The 24,368-nt window shown below is 42.3% G+C and overlaps 1 pseudogene across 1 annotated transcript; it reads right to left on the bottom strand.

The window, feature by feature from the left end:
• Window positions 1-8,807: 8,807 nt before the first annotated feature.
• On the bottom strand, window positions 8,808-12,359 carry LOC147617232 (omega-6 fatty acid desaturase, chloroplastic-like; annotated as a pseudogene). Its single transcript, XR_015262401.1, has 11 exons — window positions 12,186-12,359; window positions 11,927-12,070; window positions 11,818-11,852; window positions 11,352-11,558; window positions 11,096-11,239; window positions 10,828-10,979; window positions 10,552-10,677; window positions 10,231-10,410; window positions 10,014-10,132; window positions 9,276-9,390; window positions 8,808-9,045 (listed from the first exon to the last, which is right to left on the bottom strand). The product of XR_015262401.1 is annotated as an omega-6 fatty acid desaturase, chloroplastic-like (transcript).
• Window positions 12,360-24,368: the final 12,009 nt, after the last annotated feature.

The following is a 24,368-nucleotide window of genomic DNA, read 5'->3' as shown; positions in this document are numbered from 1 at the left end:
AGCATTTTATTGAATGGAACCTAGTCGTGGGGCTTTTATTAGCTGGCCGAATGGATGCAAAAGGGGGTATAAAAGCCCAGCCAAGAATTCAACAAGGGTATCTCATAATTCACCAAGTGCTTCAAGCAAACAAGGGCCAGGACAGCCAAGAACTTGCTAAAGCAAAGGGGTGAAGGACTGAAGGTCAAGGGCAGGTTTTCCAGCCAAGAAAAGGTCAAGTACCTTGTATTTGTTTTCAAATTTACATCATTCTAATAAAGCAAATACACCATCCATGGTGGGGGCCCTACAGAGGGTAATTGGGACCCAATACTGTGTCCTCTCCATCTCCCCCTTCTCTCTCTATTTTCTGCACATCGTCTTTCAGTTTTATGCGTTAATTCCGTCGCGAAAAGAGTGCTGATTTCTGAGTTTTGAAGTACCGATCCTTCTCCAAAGCTTCCGCATATTACAGGTAAATTAGCCCATAACAACATGGAAGCTAAGATTGAGGCTACCAAGCATGCATTCTCCATGGAGTGGAAGAACGTGGTCAAGAAAGGCATCAAAGAGGAGGCAAAAAGGGAGTGGAAGGTGGTACAAGTAAGTCCAAGGGACTTAATGGAGTGGAGATTATGAATGCAACCATCCAAGAAGAGAAGATGAGGCAGGCAAGAAGACTCAATATACGAGAGTGATTGGCATGGTGGAAAATGAGGGTACCACCCGAAGAGGATGGGAAATAGTTATGCAAAAAATTGGGATACAAGGAAGAAGACCCAATCCCCTTCCTCAAGGCATGGTGGGCAGGGAAGGGCCTTACATGCCCACGATCACTCATCTTGCAGTTTGAGAATGAAGTGAAGAAGATTGACCTCTTCAAGAAGAGGGTCATCCTTCGAGGTTTGGAGGGCAACCCCATCTAGATGAGGACCTCACACAAGCCCAGGTGGAACACCAAAAACAACTCATGCCAAGGGTACAGGAAGCTCGAGCGAAAGAGAAGAAAGCAGTTTACAGAGATGGCCATGTTATCATTGATGGCAAGATGATCGCATGGAGGTGCGCGGTCAATGAGACACAAATACAGCTTGCAGTCTGGAACTGCAATGGAGCACTATGGTCGGACCCAGGCCAAATGGATGATGTGATCAAGAACATGGACATTATTTTCTTTACAAAGACACACCAGAGCCCTCAAAGAGGTCTACCATATATAACATGATTTTAATGGGAATCAACTTTCAGAGGGAGCACATGGAGTACAGGTAGAGCTAGAGGATCGGGAGGAGTGGCCATTCTATTCTTCAGTCAAGGATCAACATTATCAGCAAAGACCCACAATCCCATTTTATGTGAGTGAGATTTCAGCTAACAAAGGCTAGGACTATGTGCATTGCTGTGTGTTACTTTCCACCAGACACCTCACATTATGCCACGAATACAGAGGAGATAGATGTAAGGTTCCCCCCTTCCAAAATAGGGGAAACACTTAAGATAGTCACCTACGTCTTATCTTGGAGAAAATTTCCTACTCATCGACACCTTGACCATGCAGAGATTCAAGGATACGATTCATAGGTAAGACCTAGTTCTATCCCGCAGGGGGAGCATGGTCTTCTAAAAATCAAATCACCCATAGAGTAACTGATCATAATTTGGGCAACTACTAGTCTTGATTCCTAGAGACATTGCTTTTTCCTCATCCATGCAAGGCACAGCCGCTGGCCTCGTCTTCTAAAATAGAATTGCCCGAGAACATATTTATCTAGTGTAGGGCTTTCACTTAACATGTTGGAAAGCTACCCGACTAATCGGGTCCACCCGTCCGTAAGATGGTGCCGTCGGAGCATTCCATCCTCCCATTTTCTACCCTACTCACGCGTCAATTTATTTTCTAATTAATTCTACACCCTGTTTGATATAAATAAAAATGTTCCTTAATTAAGGCCCTTTTCACAAGGTTTGTCAAAACAACCTTTTTCCACAGTACAATAATGCCAAAGATAAGATTTATAAGTTTATACATGAATCAATTCCATACAAGCCGAACCGGCTCTCTTATTCTTTTCTTTTATACTGCCGATGATCTAGAATTCGGCCTTCCAGCCTCTACATGATGCTGGGAAAAACCCTACGAGACCATACACCTCATCATCGGCCTTTGGCGAGGACTCAAGCCGGCATGTCACCCCCCAGGCTCCGTCGCTTGATCCTCCCGCCCCCCTCAGAGGGATGTCTATACACTAGGGAAGGCTAATTCACCGCACTAGCCTGGGCCCTCAGAACTAGGCAGCATCACAATCACTCGCCTCAATCGGTAAACCTCATTCTCCCAATGGTATGAGGGATACCATGGGCCAACTCCGGGCCTTACTAGGAATGTCTCTAGGAATGTCTCTAGGAATCAAGACTAGTAGTTGCCCAAATTATGATCAATTACTCTATGGGTGATTTGATTTTTAGAAGACCATGCTCCCCCTGCGGGATAGAACTAGGTCTTACCTATGAATCGTATCCTTGAATCTCTGCATGGTCAAGGTGTCGATGAGTAGGAAATTTTCTCCAAGATAAGGTTGTAATACCTTCTGTTACGAATTGAAATCATCCGATCATCCCCAAGATTTATCTCCTCTTACTCGTACTCTGACTTTCCTCTCTTTCGAAGGTCTATGGCAAAATAGCCTTTTCTTGCAAGACTACGGCATACTATTCTTTCTTTAAAAGAAAAGCTAGGGAGTTTTGGTCTCTTTCTCCGAAAGACCATAGCAATCTAACCTTCTCTTATATTAAAAGAGTGATTTTCATCATAAATGATTTGTATGCATAAACATATGCATAAAAGATTTTTTCATAGCTCTAGGATTACCTTGAGTCTACTTCCTGCCTTCTTACACTTTTCCCTGTGTAGAGACCCTGACAGAATCAAAAAATTATTTCGGCCATAACTCTCTGATAAAAACTCAGAATAAGGTCATATAGCCAGTCAAAATAACCGGAAGGCATCTAGTCTACAAGCTTACGCGGGTAGAATAGACAATAATATTTTTATTCTAACACTTTCCTAATGTTTCTAGCCTTATTGTCTCACTCTTCTCTAAGTGCACTCTCTTTCCTTATTGAAATCTATATTAAAAGAGACACATACATACATGGCTTGGGAGGGACCTTACAATAGAGGAGAGGGAGGAGACTAAAGGAGCTACATCACCATACAGTGCGCTCTCACATGAGATTACACAGTACCTCAAACTGGGAGAGGTCTTACGAGTGGGAGACTTCAATGCCAGGACGAGGAGAACATAGTGCACTACATATGATTTCCAGGGAGATCCCATTTAGCTATCTACTCTAGAGGATGAGGAATATGGATCACGGAGGGTATCTGCAAATACTAAGCCAGTTAAATACTACGGACGGGAGCTTCTAGAGCTAGGATCATGCCACCATCTCCTCATCTATAACGGGATGGAGAGATGGCCATAGTTAGGAGGACTTACATGCTTTCCACATGGAGGTGGAAGTAGCACAGTGGATTACATCCTAGGCTCCCGGGAGACAACTCATCTCATACATGATTTCTCAGTACCCCCTATACCCATTGGAACTGATCACACATATTTGTCTTTCACCATGATAGCGAACCCCCCTCCCCCCGCCTCAGCACCCACCTCCACCCATCACACCACTGTCCATGTCACTCATGACTGTGATCACATATATCAGGATACCCTTTACCATGGTCTACTTGACATGGATCCCATGGCACCTCTAGAGATACTCACATTACATTTGACTGATCTACTCCACTCCTCTGCCATTGCCAGCTTCCCTCAACCACCCATACCCCTCTAAAGCTAAAGTAGGGATGATGCCCCAGAATGGTTGGTACGACGACGAGTGTTGTGAGACTTGTGCTCGCCTAACTAGGGGAGATCTTTGATCATGAAGCTCAAAGATTAAACCGAGCTCTAACTCGTCGGAAGAGAAGGAAAAATAAAATCGAACAATAGTGGGAATTGTACCAACTATTCTTGAGCATTAACTGGAAAGAGGTTTGGAGGCGGTTTCGTGAGCCACAACCACCCACACCCATCTCACTGATCCGGCCACTTGGCATGATTATACAAAGTCCCTCTACCATGTACTAGATCAGCCTCCATTACCCTCTCCACCCAATCCTCAACCCACCACCTCTGCGTTTTTCACTTCAAGTATGGTAGAGAAAGCTCTTAAGAGGCTACATCATGGGAGATCTGCAGATCATACAAGGATACGAGGTGAGCACTTCTCTTATGCCTCTACCACCCTAGCTACTTTCCTTGCACATCTCTTCAACAAGGCACTTGTAGAGGGCTTTCCACACACATGGAGCATGAATACCATTACCCCCATTCACAAATCAGGTGACCCGATGGACCCTGGGAACTACATGACTCTCATGGTTGGCCATATTAAGGCCAAGATATATGGATCAGTACTTGAGATAGGGCTCAACTCTCTAGCCGAGAGGGAGGGTCTTCGTGCTCCAGGATAGATGGGTTCTGCCAATAAGTTCTGCACACTGGATCATATCTTCACCTTGAGGATCAGGCCAAGTCACGAGAGCAAAGACTCTATTGCTGCTTTGTTGATTTCTGCAAAGCATTTGACACAGTGCCACGAGACCAGCTCCTATAGAGATTGCAGACTATTGGGGTCCCTTCAGATATGATATGGGGGATCATTACTTTATACGAGAGGGTGATGGGATGAGCCAGATGCCCAGGTGGTCTATTAGAGGAGATACATACCACTATGGGGGTGAAATAGGGCTACCCACTCTCCCTGACACACTTTGGCCTGTACATAGATGAGGTCATGGACTTCATAGACAGCGGAGGAGGGAGTGGTGCATCACTCTTAGGGGTTTTGGTCACTTTATTACTCTATGCGGATGTCATCATTCTGATATCTAACTCGGAAGAGGGACTGCAATACCACATGGACGCCTTAGATGATTTTTGTACACAGAGAGGCCTTTTAGTAAACCTTGGGAAAACCAAGGTTATGATCTTTCACACTTCCAAACGGGTTATGAAAGATACAATGATCACATATAGATGCAGTCAAGTGGAGGTGACAAAATCATATGTATACTTGGGTATTACCTTCACTAGTAATGGGAGTTGTTTCTCCATGAGATAGGCATCACAAGACAGGCTCACCCGAGGTTATGATGTCCTTGCATTGATGGAGCGACAGTGTCATCAAGCTCACTTCCAGGAGCCTCGCACCAAAGGATGGCTATGGCTATGATGTATACAACAGCACACCGGTATGGGCCCCTAACCTCTCCACACCGGTATGGGCCCCTAACCTCTCCACATATGATTGGCGTTCGAATGGAGAGACCGTAGATGCTCATGATCTCTAGGATATATATATAGCATGTTATTTCACTAATGTGAATCCTTCTCCCTCTCAATCGTCTCCTATCAATTCTCTCTCTCTCTCTCTCTCTCTCTCTCTCTCTCTCTCTCTCCTGCATAACCTATAGCATGTTATTTCACTAATGTGAATCCTTCTCCCTCTCAATCGTCTCCTATCAATTCTCTCTCTCTCTCTCTCTCTCTCTCTCTCTCTCTCTCTCTCTCTCTATATATATATATATATATATATATATATATATAGAGAGAGAGAGAGAGAGAGAGAGAATTGATAGGTATATATATATATATATATATATATATATATATATATATATATATATATATATATATATATATATATATATATATATAGAGAGAGAGAGAGAGAGAGAGAGAGAGAGAGAGAGAATTGATAGGAGACGATTGAGAGGGAGAAGGATTCACATTAGTGAAATAACATGCTATAGGTTATGCAGGATTGATATAGGTTGTGGCTCGGGTACGAAGTTCGAACACTTCACAAATCATTGATTGGCATCAAACTTTGCAGGATTAAGGTCAGGGTAAATTTTGTTTTAGCTTGCCTCTCTCCATCTCTTTTCTGGCTTGCATCTCTTCTCTATGTCTCTCATTCACAACTACTCAACATCTTTTTTCTTTTAATTTTTAGATATGTTGAGGCATACAACTTGACATGACTTGCTATTTCTTGGTAAAACACTAATTTACAAGGAACATATTATCATAATAATACATTTCAAATATTTCAGATGGCTTTTGTGCAATCCACACTACTCGGATTTGGAGGATTTAGTAAAGAAGTTATTGTGGATAAGAAGAAAAAAGGTAAAAGGTCAAGTAAAGAAATTGACGAAGAAATTATTGCTAATGATTTTATTGTAAGCAGCGAAGAGATTGATGAAAAAGAGGCTATGCGTAGAAAAAGAGCTAGGTTATCGTGGTGTGAAAATTGGAGAAGTGAATTTCATTGGCTGGAATTTGAGAGAGAGAAAGCACACATGTGTTGTAAGGTTTGCATGGAGGATCCTAATTGCAAAAGTGAGTTTGCAACAATAGGTGCACAAAACATGCAGCATAGTGCCCTAAGTACACATGCACGCTCTCGCACACATAGATTATCATTGATTCGTTCTATGTCAAGAGGAAGTCTTGAAGTAGGATTGAGCAAACAAAATGAAACACATGACGAAGAGATTACTAATCTATTTCGTACTGCCTATTTTCTTGCTAAAAATGATATCCCATTAAACAAGTTTGTGTTAACGTTAGAGTTTCTGCGAGAATGCAAAACTCCCAATGTACCCGAACATATGTACAACAATGATAAGAGTTGTGCAACTTTTGTTCAATATATTGAAAAAGCATTGTCACATAATATAGTAGAACGATTAAAAAAATCTCCTTGTTTTGGGATCATGATAGATGAATCTACAGATATATCTATCGATGAGCACATGATAGTATATGCATCTTATCTAGAGAATCATTGTCCACGTACATCTTTTTTTGGACTTGTAGATGTTATTGGGGATCGTACTGCTGAGGGCTTGTATAATTCTTTAATAACATTGATCTTAGAAAATGGATTGGACTTAAGAAAGTTGGTTGGATTTGGATCTGATGGTGCATCCGTAATGATAGGAAAGAGATCCGGGGTGTCTACTAGATTAAAGGAGTCTTGTCCTTTCATGACATCTATGCATTGTGTGGCTCATCGCACAAATCTTTGTGCACCTAAAAGCATAGAAAAGTTCCCATTTGCAAAAGCTATTGATTCCACAGCTAATGAAGTCGCAACTCTTTTTAGAAAGAGTGTGATCCGCAAAGAGAAATTAAAAGAATTACAAGAAGAATTGAATGCTCAATAATTCAATTGGATAAAATTCATTCAATTAGATGGTTGAGTAGATCAATGGTTTTAGCAAAGTTTTGTGACTCACTAGAGCCTCTTCTTGAGTTCTTTGAGAGTGAGAATCTCGTAGTCTTTAGCAAATTATCTTCTCTAGAACTCATTTATGCATTACATTTCTTAGCAGATCTATATCAACATTTGACAAAGTTAAGTAAAATATTTCAAAAGTCATATGTTGATATTACTAGTATTCCTGGCATTGTGAATGTTGAGATTTGTGCATTGAAAATAGAGTTTGTGTCAGAACCGAATATTGACATGAATGCAAGAAAGGAAGATACAAGGGGTTTTCCTATTATTCCTGGTTATGGACCAGATAAGGGTTTTCTCCATGGTTTACGATCTTCAATAAAAGGTGACCATTTTCGTAGCAGAAATATCTCTCTCTTCTGATGGCTCTGATATTGAATTGGTTATTAGCTTTCAAAAAGCATTCACATTAAGTGTTATTAAAGATTTGAAAGAGAGATTTGTGGATAACTCTACCTTGGCTTGTTTTAAAATACTCTCTCCATCTTGCTATCCTCCTGGAAAGCTACTTAAGAATTTTGGAGCTGATGAATTAGACAGGTTGATATCATTTTATGGAGAAAGCAAACTTGCAAATGGTGAGTTAATGGAGAAATTTGTAGATCCAATATCTCTTCGAAGAGAATACCTTACATTCAAGATTCAAGCCACTAATGATTGGAAGGGGTGGAATTTGCGGGACACTTGGTCTTACATAAGTAACAATATCACTCTACAAGAAAAGTATGAAGGGTTGCTAAAGCTAGCGCAAGTTGCATTAGTCCAATGCTCTAGTACTGCAATTTGTGAGCGTGGCTTTAGTATACAGAATATTATCAAATCAAAGTTGAGGAATAGATTGACGACAAAGAGTACAACTTCCTTAATGCGAGTATCCATCAAAGGTCCTCCAATGTCAGAGTTCGACTTTAGCTCAGCAATAGAGCTTTGGAAGCTTGATGCCATTACGACAAGACATGCTTTTACAAATGAAGACTAAAAGGTATTTCTAAAAACTTTAAAGGTTAAATACATTATTAATGCCTTCATAGCAAAGTACTAGCGTATAATACAATCTTCTTTTCATTAGGAGATGGAGGAGCATGAAGGATTTGGGAGCTTGTGAGTAAAATAATTTTAACTAGTCTTAGCTTCTTTTAGGACGCAATGCAATATTTGTAGTGCATTTATGCACAAGCATGGATGATATTCTTGTGAAAGCAAAATTCTATTTTCTTTAATGATAAATATCATTTTACTCATGAATTTGACAATCAACAATTTAGTAAATTCTATTAATGTCACCAATCATTTTGTTGCGAGAGTGTTTTAAAGTCGTTTTTAAGTACATTTTTTAAGTACATTCTCTTGATACTCGAGTTATTTTGTCGCAAGAGTTTTTTAAGTGTAAAATTCTGAATAAAACTTATAAAACTTTCAAGAATTTTAGAGAAAAAATTTTACACTTGGCAATATAAGAACTTACTTTTGATTTTTCAGATTAAAGGTATAAAAAGATATAGGATTTTGGTTTTTTTCGAACACTGCTCCCCCCTAGGGGGTGTTGGGCATCACTTTTGTTAGAGTCTCAATGACCTTCAATTCATCTCTACCTTCATTAAAAGCAACATAGTTCTCTTCTTCGTCGTATATATGGCAAATTGTCATGATTGTCTTCATTAACCTCCAATTCCATTTTGCTTCAGTCAAGTACTGCCACCACCACAATATACCATAAATAGACATTGCCATTGACAGCACACCCAAAAATAGAAAGACTGCAGTCATAAGACCTCCAACTTCACAGAAAGAAAACAACAGGGCTTCACATGCATACAAACTACATCTTTACCTACACACCATCACGATGGTTTATACCTCAGCTACCCACCATCACTACATGGGAAACAAACCATCATGAATGTCTTGAGTAAAAAGTATACCTTGCCCCAGTTCTGGCGTAAAGACTCATTTGCCAACCGCAGGTTGTAGCTAGGAATCTTGTGTGTGATGTGGTGCGGGATATGCACACTGATGTCGTGACATAGAATCTCAAGCCTGAGGTGAACACATTACGGTCAATATTTAAGAAATAACAGTTTTTTTTTTCGTACACACCCGGGGCCCACTCAAGTGGGTGAAGCCGATTTCCCCTTCCAACAATTAGCCAATTATCATGGTCGGGCAAGGACCACGCACCATCGGGCAAGAGCCACGAATTAGGCATCCCCCATGACCACCGCGATGAGTCGAGCGCTGGAACAACGGAGGGGTCTCGTATGGATCCTCCTATCTCGGGTGATCCACCACCCGAGGAGGAGGAGTCACTTAGTGTTCAAGGGGCAAGAGCCCGAGCAACCAAACACATCAAGCGAGCATAGGTGTCCCTTTATAACATGAAAGAGCCTAGTGGGACTTGAACTCATAACCTAGAGGTTACAAGTCACAAGCTTTGACCACTACACTAACTCAGTTGGGACAAGAAATAACAGTTTAACCGCATAATGCTTGAAATTAGAATATGATCATGCATTACACCTTAAAGCTGTCCAAAGAGAGACAGCTAGCTGAACAGCATCGCTATTCTAGGCATGCATTTGCAAGGTAGAGCTAGTACAAAAAAAAAGCAAAACAAGACTTTTCCGGGACAAAAGCAAAACAAGACAGCACCATTTGCTCACCATCTGGGGTAGTCACAGTGTACTGTTCCACCTATCCGGGCTTGTGCACTGTTCCAATTTTCAGCGCCTTTGAAGGGTATGTGGGGCGCTGTATGATGAACCATGGTGAAGGTACTCATCTGTTAGCATTGCAACATCTTACACTTCAGGTCTTTCCCCACATCAGAAGCCAACCTCATTATGCCAAAATGAACCCAACTGACGTACCATCACTTACCCAAAAATGATAGCCAATCCATGGCATAAGCCAAAACTTGACCCACCCCATGATATCCCTGCCTTGTATATAATCACTGGCCACCCGATAGCCATGAAAGCAAACACACATGCAAGACTGATCTTGACTCGTGAGCGTTCACTTGGGCGAAAGTTGTCGAGATTGAAATGCCAACCAAGCCTGGACATAATCATAATGCGGCAAGCTTCAAAAATTCCTCACCAGATTGAAGCAAACAAGATTTCTTCTAAACCAATTTTTTTAACACAAAATTGAAATGTTCAGGCACCTAGAAGAACATTATAGCAGGATGAGTGTTACCAATGACCAATTGATGCCCAAGGGCGCAAAGGACCCATGGCTATTCTTAGGAGCAACTGTAGCCAATTTGGGAAATCATCATACTCATCTTTAATAATTGGCTGCCATGCAGTATCTTCAACAAGCCTGTGAAGAACCACACCTATTGAGCATCACTATCTAGCTTGAGAAGCAAATAGTGAAGAACGACACACCCAAAGGGCCTCTTATGACTATGTTTGATTCACTTTTTGCAAGCACAAAGCACCATAATGTGCATAGAAAGAAAGCATTTACATGTTTAACTTTGCATGATGCCTATCGTGCTTGAAGCGCCAGGGCTCATATGGGTAGATAAGCGGTAGGAACGCCAATGTCCCAACAGTGTCTTCTAGCAACTTGTTGTTGGAGAAGGATTTGTGGGCGCAATCATGCCCAATAACAAAGAACTGAAACACACACAAAACATCAGGTCATCATCACATGCCATCCACGATGTTAGATTAGGTGTATGAACTATTGTAAGAAGGCAACCATGACAATGTTGACTTTAATATGTACTTACTCCAGTAAGGGCAGTTCCTGTCCAAGCCCAAGCCAAGGGAAGAAGGTACCATGGAGCCTTTGCTATCATGAAGAGGCCAGCTGTGTACGCTGCAACTGAAGTCACCACACTCCGCCATGCCTTCAAATCATTGATGACAAAGGCCTATGGTGGACCATGAAAAAGGAAGAGCTTAGGCATGTGACTTTAGCCAATACCCTCCAAAAAATCAATGCAGGGAAAAATCTATATCATAAGTGGGCAAAAATAGCTACACCTCAGGTGGTAAAGAATCTATAACATTCTTCACTGTAACACCAGGGGGAATGGGTTCTCCAACTTGAGAAAAACCATACTCTTCCGCAAGCTTTGCTCTGTAGCTAGGGTCACTAAGAGGTGACGCAATGGGTGCTGCAACTGCGGAAATAGTCTTCCACATTAGGGTTTGGCAGGTAGTCTTTCTATCCATGCGAAATCCAGTTGGCTGCAAAAGCAAAAAAAAGGAGACCCAGAAATTGAGCAACTCACAAGTGAGCTTTTACTCCAACTATAAAGTGGAGAAAACAAGGCATTACAAAGAAGAATCAGGCAAAAAGATGTAGCCCAGTTGGTATGGGGTTCCACTCTCAAGGCAGGTACTCAAGTTCAAACTTCAAACCCTGCTGGCTGTAGCCGGCAGACGTGATGTTGCCTCTGCCTATCAGGAAATTAATTACATTGCACACTAAAGAAAGGAGAAATACCTTGACTAGGGTAGAGGTCCCCAATTTTCTCAATCCTGCAAAAAGTACTACATAAGAGACCCTAATGCAACATAACCACACATCAAAAGGATGAAGAGAAGCAACTTACTTGTGCTTCTGTTAAGCGGCATGCTCAGAAGAGCATGCCTGCCCTGCACACCAGGCTGCACTACGCACGAAGCTCTAGCTTGGATAGACATGGAAGCTTGGAGAGAGGAGCCTTTGTCTAGGCAGAGATCCGCCATTTCTTCTTCTATTCAAGCCCAAAATGGATCATCAGAAATGAGAAGCCTACCCCTCTCTCTCTCTCTCTCTCTCTCTCTCAACACACAGATGCAGGTGCACAGTTGCATGCACAGAACACTTACCTTTCCCCAACAATTGGCGGTCGAAGAGAGGCAACTTGCAGGGTCAAGCACAAGCCCAGAAGCTTAGCTTTGACAAAGCAAAGCTAGAGGGCTTGCTCGACCGCAGGTCACAACCTTTGAAATGATGCGGGGATCTTCTGCAACCAAGCTTTTAAATGTGTTTATTTGGCGGGAGCTATGGTCGGTGGACTGCCTAGTGTGAACTGTGCGCAAGGGATGGTTGAGAATGTGTACTATCAAAGCGTGAACCGGGAGAAGACCGGTGTGTACCCAAAACGGGGTGTTTTCATCGTGGGAGCTATGGTCGGTGGACTGCCTAGTGTGAACTGTGCGCAAGGGACGGTTGAGAATGTGTACTATCAAGGCGTGAACGGCGCATGGGAGAAGACCGGTGTGTACCCAAAATGGGGTGTTTTCATCGTGGCTATATTGTGTGGAGTGGTCGGAGTGCTGTTTGATACGGGCTTGTCCAAGCGCCATGCCCCCTTCCTCCTTTCGTTTTCTCACGCGTGGGTGGCTGCTGAACCGCCCCATAGCATACAACAGCACGTCTCTTGAAAAAAGAATTCTTTCATTTAAAAAAGTACTCCACAGTACCATAGAAGCCACAGAGGGAGTTAATTCTTTGGGGGGTAATTTTTTTTGTAAAAACAGCAGAATATATTAGAAAAAAGGTTGAAGTACAAGGCTCCAGTCTTTGGGGGGTAATGTTACTTTATGTTCTTCTTTCATTTTAAAAAAGGTTGAAGTACAAGGCTCCAGTCTTTGGGGGGTAATGTTATAGCACGTCTCTTGAAAAAAGAATTCTTTCATTAAAAAAAGCACTCCACGGTACCATAGAAGCCACAGAGGGAGTTAATTCTTTGGGGGGTAATTTTTTTTGTAAAAACAGCAGAATATATTAGAAAAAGGTTGAAGTACAAGGCTCCAGTCTTTGGGGGGTGATGTTACTTTATGTTCTTGGTTGAAGTACAAGGCTCCAGTCTTTGGGGGGTAATGTTACAGCACGTCTCTTGAAAAAAGAATTCTTTCATTAAACAAAGCACTCCACGGTACCATAGAAGCCACAGAGGGAGTTAATTCTTTGGGGGGTAATTTTTTTTGTAAAAACAGCAGAATATATTAGAAAAAGGTTGAAGTACAAGGCTCCAGTCTTTGGGGGGTAATGTTACTTTATGTTCTTCTTTCATTTTAAAAAGGTTGAAGTACAAGGCTCCAGTCTTTGGGGGGTAATGTTACTTTATGTTCTTCTTTCATTTTAAAAAAAGCATTCCAAGATACCTTAAAAAAGCACAAAGCGTACCTTGGAGTTAATTTTTATTGGGTTATGTTCTTCTTTCATTTAAAAAAAGCACTCCAAGGTACCATAAAAAAGCATTAAGTGTACCTTGGAGTTAATTTTGTGGTGTAGTGTTCTTGAGCACTCTTTAAATAATTAAAAAAATTAAGACGGATTGCCATATAAAAAAATGAAAAGAAAGAAAGTATTAATATTAGTTTATGAAGAAAAGAGAGAAAGAGAAAGGAAAAGAAAGTAACCATATAACTAAAGAGAGAGAGAGAGAGAGAGAGAGAGAGAGAGAGAAATGAAAAGAAAGTAATTAAATAACTAAATAAAATGACGAAATGAAAAGAGAGAGAGAGAGAGAGAGAGAGAGAGAGAGAGAGAGAGATGGGACATAAATAATTGATAACCCTTAATAATCCCCCTTCCTTGCAATGATAAAATACCCTCGAGAGTTCCGCTAGAGAATAACTGACCCATGACAAGGCATCATGCTTTCTCCTTAGAGAAAAATATGAAACCAAACACTAAGGCCTTTGCCGACTGCTGCTGACAGGCCAATAAAGGAAGTACAATGCTTCTTATGAGTGCGGGCTATTTATTCAATTCGAAGTGCCGTCTAGCTTTGTGTTGCAGAAATAAGTATTATTGGCTTTGTATTACATGAATGGCCTGAATGCGTAATACCTGTACCGTTTGTTGTCAATGAAGGAAAGTTGGATGGAAGTATCATGGAGGAAAGCGGGGAAGTAGCGATGGTAGCTAGGGTTTGACAGATTAGCGTCCCATCTTCTTCTTTTTTTCACCTCTGTCTCCAAGCTCCTAGGCCTATTGGATTGGCAACTCAGCAACCCCCCCCCCCCCCCCCCCCGCTGGGGAGTGGAGGGGTACCCCGACCTTGCTAAGGGTACAAGGCACCCGCTCCAGTGCCGGGCAGCATAGAGCCCCCAGTTCCTTAGAGGCGACCCTCTTCCCTCACAGAACCACTTTCCCTCCCCGGCAACATAGAGCCCCCAGTTCCTCAGGCAATCCTCTTCCCTCGCAGAACCACTTTCCCTCTTGGCCCCCTGCTATGGATCCTAACAGAGAATCTCTGACGAGATACGACAAGATGGTAGAAGACTTCATTGAAACCAAAAAGCAACGGGAAGATTCAAGAGCTTGTGTCGAAGAACTTAACCTGCTGCTTCAAAAATAAATGGAAGAGAAGGAGGAGGCTGGTAGCAAGGAGCCCCCGAAGGATGCATCTACTTCCCATCTAGGTTATCCCTCTTCCATTATACCACAGGTTTGTTTGCCCTCAGACATGGTGCTTGCTCTAGAAAGGATTTACTCAGCCAGGTGCTTAGTCGGTTTAATGTTTGGTCGTCCAAGACCACCGGTTGAGTATCTAAGGAGTTGGGTAAGGGATAATTAGATTAGCATAGGCCTAGAAGTTGAGGTCATACAGGCTCTTCCCAACAATGGATACTATATTTTTCTTATGAAGGACTCTGATATGGCCTTAAAGGTTATGGGTTGTGTGGGTAATGGATGGATAGGAACCTCCCCTTCTGCTTCTTTAGATGGTCTAAAGACTTCAATCCCAATGGCCCCAAACCCTCTACCTGCCCTATATGGGTAGAACTACCCAATCTCCCCTTCTATCTCTATCCCTGGGTGAAGAAGATTGTTTCCTCCATAGGTAAAGTCCTAGGATTAAGACCCAAGAATGACTACAACCCAACCTGGCACCCTCAAATCCTTGTTGAAGTTGATCTTGATGAAGCCCTAATTGATGAAATAGAAGTTAACTGTGGGGAGTATAACATCTAGTAGAAAGTCCTATTTAAACATCTCCCCAATGCCTACTTCTACTATGGAGTGCAGGGACATGTCATTAGAAATTGCCCTATCAAGCACCCTAGCATAAGAACTCCTAGCCCCCCTTCCCCTCATCCTACAACTAGCAAAAGCCAAGAAAACAATGGTCCTAACCCCCAAAAGCCCCCCCCCAATGTCCATGGCTTAACAAAGGAGAAGAGTGATGGTTTCTCTCTCCCCCACAGGAGGAGAGTGATGGTTTCTCTCTCCCCCACACGAGGAAAACTTTCAAGCAACACAGACCTGGGCAACATAGAGCTTTTGCTAACTCTTATGCCCTAGTGGATACCCCTACTAACCCAGAGGAATTCGAGGATTCTCAAGAAACTATGCATCCCACTTCTTTGAATAGAACTAGGATCAGTGCTGAAATCAACCAGATGGACCATGACTTGATCAACTCTTACCAACCCCTAGAGGAGGAGCACCTGATTGAAGAGCCTAGTAAGATAAACCTGGCCTAGTCAGATACTGAAATTGGTAATTCAAATGAAATGGAGGTGGTAAAGGAACTTAAAAGGGGACACTCCTTGGTGGGTTCCGCTACTCCCCAATCAGCAACCAAAGGAGGTTCCAAGAAGGTGAACTCCTAGAGAAAAATTAAATGAAGTGCTCCACATTGAATGTCAAGGGCCTTACTAACCCTTCCAAGGTCCAAATGGTTAGACAATGGTTTAAAAAGCAAGGTAAACTAGACTTTTTAGCTCTTACAGAAGTCAAGGTAAGTGGCTTGGAATTGGAAAAAAGACTCCAGTCCATCTCAAAAGAACATGTATGGATCTACACTGCCCATACTCAAGACTCAGGAGGAGTTGCAATAGGGATGCACATTGAACACCAAGATGACTTTTGAAAGACATTCAATTGGATGTTTTTGACCAATAGGATGCCTTTGAAATGTCCACATTCTCTTTCATTGGCTTATATGCGGTAGGTCCATAGAAGCTGGAGAACCCTAAGACAGGTCCCAGGCCCCATTATCCTAATGGGGGACTTCAACATGGTGGAGACTAGGGGGGACAAGTTCAGAGGCCTTGGCCAGGTCATTAAAGGATCAGAGCTGCAATCCTGGCAGATCAATGTTGAGCACTTTGGACTGTGTGACATGGGCAACATTGGTGATTTCACTTGGCAAAACTATGCTTTGGGTGAGCTAGCAAGGAAGGCAAGACTGGACAGAGGGTATGTTAGAAGAAGTACGTGTAACACCTTTTGTGAGATGTGCATGCAAAATTGACTTCAAGATCATTCATATACACGGGGTCGTCTCCTGTGCCTATATTAGTCTTTGAACTAGGCTTGGAGCTTGTGGTATTAAGCAATCTCTTCCGTCGCGTTCTCTTTTTCTTTGCTCGAGCAATTGATGCAGTATCCCTCTCTTCAAGAATGTAGTTTTGATTTTGAAGCATTGATCGTGTGATTACATTTGCGGGTACAACAGGTGTGGTTCCTAGTGCCTCATTGGTGACCTCAACCAAATTCAATGGCGTAATCTTGGGTGCACTCGGATTATGTGGACATTGAGCAATCAAATGATCTATGCTGCAACGATTACATGTAAGTACTGGCATTCCCAACGTGCTCCCTTGATTTGGTTGCATTTGAGCAGTGATCTTATGTAGCCTATTAGGGCACTCCGCTACATGATGCGGTCCACCACAAATCGTAGCATTGAAGAGGTGGTCTCCTGGCCACGGTATTAAGGTTTTGCCCTCTTGTGGCGAGAGAGCAGCCACTTGATATACAGGCTTGACTTGCCCGAAATGATCCTCCATGTAGTACTGCGGAGTCATTTCAAACGTATCAATCCCATATGAAACAGTGGGGTCTATATCCTCTTCATAATACCCACACGCACTATGTGACTCACAACCCATCTGATTTATACGGGTAATCCTCCGGATGTGGAGGTTGTGGTCCTATCACTGGCGGTGGTAACGGCACAGACTGGACTACATTTGGGTTCTTTGGAACTCTGTGTTGTGACGGTTGCTCGACAGGTGGTGCAGGCATCAATGCAGGTACTTGAGGTGTGTTTGACCAAGCTAGTGGTGCCTGATTTGCTAACATACACTTAAGTACTAGACAATCCTTAGATTGATGGCCATACTTACCACATGCATTGCAATTCCCATTGAATTTAACTCTGAATGTGGGACATTCACTCGTGCTATGTGGTCCTAAGCAAACCGAACACCATTGTTGCTCTCTTCTTGGGTACATATGGCTATTTTGAGGAGCTCGATTACCCCTAAAGTATTCTTGGAGAGCCTTAGTAAGGTCAGCTACTACAGACATTTCGGATATGTTGGGCTCCTTGGCAATAGGTTTTATAGTCATTGGCTCGTGCCCAGATACTTGCGAACTGACAGACTTTGTCTCCGAAGACACCTTTTTACCTACAATCATCAAGTTGTCTTCTAACTGGATTGTATTCGTCGCAGTAGTGAGACTGCTTCCCACGTCGTAAGACCTCTAATGACTAGGCCATTGTATATGTCCTTTCATGGCGCAATCCTCGGATGAATCTATCAAGAAGTTGGTTGTTATTGAAGCGCTCATGGGGAGTACAACGAGAATTAAGATACTTTAGTCGACTAATAAAGTCTCTCATTGACTCTCCTTCCTCTCGTTCAGCTTTTTGGAGTTGAGATGCTACTCCCCAAAGCACACCCTCACGTATGTATTCTTTCAAGAACAATCTCTTGAGAGTGGGATAGTGAGTACGCTCTTCAACCCTTAAAGTTTGATACCAATCTCCGACTTTTCCACTCAAGGTTAAGCCTAAGACTTTACATTTATGTAGCTCATTGTGCTCTTCCAAGGAATCACATATGTAGCTCATTGTGCTCTTCCAAGGAATCACATACGTGTTCAAAAACTTCAATGTGCTTCTTCCTAACATCTTCGTTACCACTGAAGTTCTGAGTGAGCTTGGCAACTTGTACCGTCTTGCTTCTAGACTCTCTCTCATGCATGCCATGCATGTTTTCCGCAATAGATCGTCCGATCGTTTGAGCAAACGCTGCTAAATCACCTAAGTGAGCAGGCATAGCTGGTGGAGGCACTTCTGGGATGGCCTGGTTGACAGGAGTTGGCAGTGGTCTTGATATATATGCAGCTGATGTAGGATAGGATATGTGACTAGGCCTAGCTCCTCTTGGATAAGGGTTGTGAAAGGCATTCGGGGAGCATACGCCATTGGCATAAGAGGAGGTGTAGGAGCTACCTAAGCATGAGTAGCGATAGGTGCATATGGTCGATATGCACTAGTAGCGGTGTTGTAGGTATTGTACCACTAAGTAGCGGTGTTGTACTAACTACAGCGGTAACGGGTGCACTTTCCGTCATGCTCATCATCAGAGTAGGCATTGTGGATTCCCTAATGGAAAGTTGAGCCAAAGTTGGAAAGCTAAAGTTACTGCTTGTGGGCTCAACTTGCATTGAGACTCCAGGCGAAACAACATACGAAGGATCTATGGGACTCACCGAGGAGTCTCCAATTGTGACAGGGTTGGTTGTTTGGCCTCGCCCGTATCCAAAAATCTCATAGGGCCAGTGGAAACTAGGTTCACTTCCCTATTCTGCCTCTTGAATTGGATAATTCTATGAATAACCTCACATATCGTTTGTTGTTGTTCATCTAGATTGGTGGCACTAGATGTATGACTTCTAACCAACCTACATGGTATGTGTAACCCGTGTATAGGTCAGTCAGAGTCTTCGTGTGTTGATCATATTCCCAATTTTCATTGAGAAATATCCCATCTAAACTTGGCATGCCAAACGGTTCTCTTGAAGTGGACACAATGTCACTTCTTATGGATTGACTTCTAGGGACCTCTACTTTAGGAAGAGCATCAGAAAATGGTAACTCAGTAGAGCCTTCATTAAACGAAGTGGGTAGTTGTCGCATGTTCAGAGCGTGTAGCTCTACTAAAGGTCTCTATTAGACGACTAAACATGCTAGATCCGGGTTGTGGGGCCCAAACTGGCACGTTTTGGCTTGCTTCCTCAGAGTTCTTGGTAGGGTGCCCTTCCATGACTTCAGAGTCGGAGGACGAGTCACTAGCCGCTATTCATGGATCTTGGGTTGCACATCCTTGGGTTCTAACTGAAGGCCAAGATGCTAACGTGGAGGGATGGTGTGAGCCTACGTAAAGTGAAACGTTTTCTAGTTGCTCAGACTCTAGCACCCGACCAGAGCATAGATGTATGTGACATGGGTACCCTACGGGCATTGGTAACTACCCTTGAAGCCCACACAAGTGGTTTCTCAGGTGTTTCGCACCCCGTTTTTACTTGTTTTTGTTTCGTTTTCAACCCGTTTTTACCCCCTTACTCATGGCGAACCTGGACTAGGGCGTGTGATAGCTCAAGACGAGCGTATCATTCAAGGGGTCCTAGCGTGCTTTACAGCACAGTGTTCGTCTATCCGGAGCTCCCGTGGTCCTCAGAACACTCTAGTTGCTTGTGGTGGTGGGGGGAAGGGTGAAGGCTTTATCCCACATGACCACTCCACTCCTTGGGGGGTAGGATACATATAGAGTTTCACTCCCCTTAGGCTTTCACTTAAAAGAAAGTTATGGAGGCTCACTCTCCTATATATATATATATATATATATATATATATATATATCAAAAGACCGAGACCGAGGCCGGGGTCAATTGGGGGTTTTTTCTTTTCAAAAAAAAAATCCAAATAAAAAATTTCTTTTTTTTAATAAATTAATTTTTGATTTTTTTATGTTTTAGGGTTTAGGGTTGGTCGCCGCAGTGCCTTTCTGCTGTTTGGGCACGTGTCGTGCCGAACTGAGGAAGCAGTCCCTCGTTCGTGTTCGCACACGCACGCACAGCGCGCAGACCTAAGGAGATGTCCATGTAAAAACAGAAATGCAAGAAAAAACTAGAAATGCAGAAAAACGAATGGAAATCAACACCATACACACAATCACACCTCTATGTGCCTTTCCTACAGTATAAATTTCACTTCATGCAGCAGCCCGAGCTGCATCTGGAGCTTGGTGCAGGGCATTTCCCCAGCAGCGAAAAATGTGCGCTTTTGCCGCACGTGTCAGAGCTGGGGACTTGCCAGGCACCGTAAGCGAGCCACGAATGGCTGCAAGCATACAACCAGAAACTAGCAAGCTCAACAGGGAGCAAAGGTGTGTCACTCACCGCTCAGACCGCCGTCGTGAAGGATTCTCATGGGCCGCAGTGAAGAAGGAGCCGCTGCCACCGCCGTGCCGCCGCGTAGTGCTCGATCGCTCTCTCTCTCTCTCTCTCTCTCTCTCTCTCTCTCTCTCTCTCTCTCTCTCTCTCTCTCTCTCTCAGCAAACAACCATAAGGGAAGGCAATGTTTATCATCGATAGCTAATCAATTATAAAGGATACCCCATCGAAGATTCTCAATGGTTACCTGATCATGCCCTCGTCGCCTATCCATGCTTGATTGCATCTTACAGGGATACTAGCCCATGATTATTATTAAAGATTTTGTAACAACTGAGGACAGTTGCTTCTCAACCTCAAGGCATGTCATGAGGATGAATTCATTGAATATTTTGTATATTCCCATGTTGTGTATTTATGCATTCTTAAAAGAATTCATTGAATATTTTATTCCTAGGTTTTTATGTTATGAATTCTCCTAGATGATTTTAGATTGGGATGCTTTTCTAAATCTAATCGATCGTACCTTACTTTATGCGTACGTGGGTGAATCCATACATGCATGGAAATATTGGTTGCATCATCTTATTGATATGAAGTTTCATATGGATGTTTATTTTTTAATTGATTGGCTTAGTTGATACAAGTGTAGATCATTGGACCGAATAATGGAGGCAAGCTGTGTTGGTCAAGAATATCTTGAGATAATCAAAATTTGAATGTCGATGAATAATATTTGATTTTTTTGATAAGTGCCATTAATTGATTTGGAGACTATTCATATTTATTAGCAATGTTTACATGTTAATTGGGACAAAGCTCTCGTTTGCATATTTTATTTTTAAAGGCATGTGCATTTTTATAATATTCAAGGTTCACACCTATTTTTAAATAAGCCTAGCTTGCACGCTCAAGAAAGCTATTTTTGAAGCAAGCCACTTTTGAAGAATATTGTTCTTGAAGAAGTCGACATTTTTGTAAGCATATTATTTTTGAGCCCCAAAAGCTACCCATGAAATATATTTAAGTACACAAAGAGGAAGCGTGGGCTCACTCTTGTGTGGAGGCAAATTGGACCCAACATTGTGTATTGAGTATTTTATTTGTTCTATTTAATTTTCTATTTTATTTATTGCAATTACTATTAGGGTTTATGTTAACCTCCCACAACACTAGTCTATACATAAAAATGGTACAATATATCATAACATAATTTTTGTATCCTATTTGTGTTTTGTGCTTTGTTAGCATAGACTAAATGTTGAGAAATGTGGTGCCACTGAGCATAGAAGTTAGTAGGGAGTGAGTTAAGCAAGGCAAAGAAAACATTGTTTGGCAAGTAGCAACATGACCAAAGCTAAATTATCCCATATGAGCTAGCAAAGCAAAGTTGTACCTCCCTCATATAAAAAGGGGTCATTTTTAATGAAATATGAAGCAAGCTCTCAAGCTACTTTATGAGTACAAGTCTCAATCTTGTAACCTAAATATGCTTGAGTATAAGCTTAATTAGTTTACCAATTAATCATCATGTTTATGTTTAGGCATTACCCACCTCATATTAGCTTAATCACTAGATTAATATAGAATTAATACTAATCCTACATTAATCACTAGATTAATGTAGGAATGGTAATAATCACCATAGCCATGCACATGTCTGAGATGCCCATGTTTCTCAACATGGTATCAAAGACGCCCCTCTCCCCATGATCTTCTAGTAGCCTAATCTCAACTTTATTAGCACTAATTCACTTCATTAAAGCCACTAATCTCATCTAACCACCATAACCTTATCCCCATCCTCTTCTTATGGCCAAGCTTGCAAGAGCTTGTTCCCTTCACTCACTCAAGCATTTCCAAGCCCTTCAAGGGCTACCTTGCTCACATTTAGGCGTCCCTTCTCACCAAGAATCACTGGCTAGTTTTGTTGAAAATGCCTAAAATCATGCTACCGGTAGGTTGCAGAGCGAAATTCGTCAACTATAGATCAAATTAAGGTAATGCCTCTTAGGGTTTGTTTCCTCATACCCCAAGCATCTTGCACCTCAAACCCCATGTGATTAGCCTTTCCCTCGAGATACTTGGTTTTTCCCTCATGATCTTGCCTTTCTCTTACTTGGGGTTGTGGATTTGAGCTATAGGCCTCCATCTAGCTCCACTAGGTGAAAATCCCACAATGAAAGTCTATTTCTCCTTAAGATTGTAGATTTAAGCTATGGGGGCCCATCTAGCTCTATTGGGTAAAAATCCCACAGTAGTGAAAGTGCCTCAAGACCTCATAGTTTCCCATTTTAAGAGAGTTTATCACCCTGGACCACTGGTCTGCTTTACATTGAAGGCAAAGTCCAAATGAGCTGATCTTGGTGGGATCATCAATTCTTCTCATGGCTTCACAAGGTATGCTATTGATGGAGGCTGATTTCTCCAACAATTGAGGACCAAATTGGTGCTTTTTTAGTGGAACCAAATCACCATGAGGTGCACCAGAGGGCAGTGCTTGCAATTCCACCAATTATCCACACATTAGAGGCCAATTAGGAAGGTCGGCCGAGGTCTTGACCAACCTCGGCTCGATTTAAATCATGAGCTTCCGATACGGTGGATGAGGGACTAAGGAAGTGGCCTATGAGTGAAGCGCTAGGTGACCTGCAAAGGATCCTAGAGGGTGCTGACCATACGGTGCTCGGGCTCTGGGTCGCCAAAGATACCCACACATACGTCGTGGAAGATATTGGAAGTTGTTTTCTGAATTCGGGCATGGATCTAGTTGATTGACCTTGCTGGTCCTCAATGAATGAGTCCATGGCTCTTTATATATGGATCTGTTGGTTGATCTTGCTGATCTTCAACGGAGATTCCATTTTGATTTTTATAAGTGAATATATTGCTAGGTACTATGAGCTAGGAACTATTCAAAAGGCGAACTTCTTTGGGTATTAGATGGGATCTCCCATTCCAGCAAACTTGGTCATTATCCTCAAGATGTGGGTTAGCTTGGTTTTGCCCTAATGTGGGCATCTAGGTGCTACATTGATGGCAACCCACCTTCCCATTTCAAACCTCTAGGTACTACATTCACCGTAGCCAACCTTGCCATTCAAACACCATCCTTAGCATGTCTTCTACATATTCATGTGGTGGCGGCGGGGGATGGTTTCATAACCTCTAATGTGGGCCTCTAGGTACTACATTCACCATAACCCACCTTCCCATTTCAAACCTCTAGGTACTACATTCACCGTAACCCACCTTCCCATTTCCAACCTCTAGGTACTACATTCACTATAACCGACCTTCCCATTTCAAACCTCTAGGTACTACATTCATTATAACCGACCTTCCCATTTCAAACCTCTAGGTACTACATTCATTGTAACCGACCTTCCCATTCAAACACCATCCTTAGCATGTCTTCTACATATTCATGTGGTGGTAGTGGAATGTAAAAGGGGATGGTTGCATAAACCCCTTAGTCTCTGGGTTCAAAGTTTCATGCTCCATAGAGTTGGATTATGTAGTTTCCGATGGCACTGGTCCTACGCCTACCTGGCTCTAAGGTTGTAAGCTTATAACAATTGAGAACCCATGTGCTTGCCCCATAGGGTTGGATTATGTTGTTTACAATGGCATTGGTCATCCTACAAGTGTAAGATCCCTCCTAACCGTGTTTAAATAAAAGAAATAAATCGGCTCAAAAATTGAGAATTCTTGAAGAATAATTATACACATGGGTCAAAAATAAGAAAAAACCTTTGAAAACTAATTTTAGATAATAACCAAGGTTCATATGCTCAGAAAGTTATAAAAGTGCAATTGTGCAGATGTACACACAGGGGTACATGTACAATTGTGCACATGTA

This window comes from Cibotium barometz, chromosome 37 (genome assembly GCF_041138505.1).
Source record: "Cibotium barometz isolate CiBa-2024 chromosome 37, ASM4113850v1, whole genome shotgun sequence".
NCBI lineage: Eukaryota > Viridiplantae > Streptophyta > Polypodiopsida > Cyatheales > Cibotiaceae > Cibotium > Cibotium barometz.
This window is presented reverse-complemented; position numbering and strand designations above follow the sequence as displayed.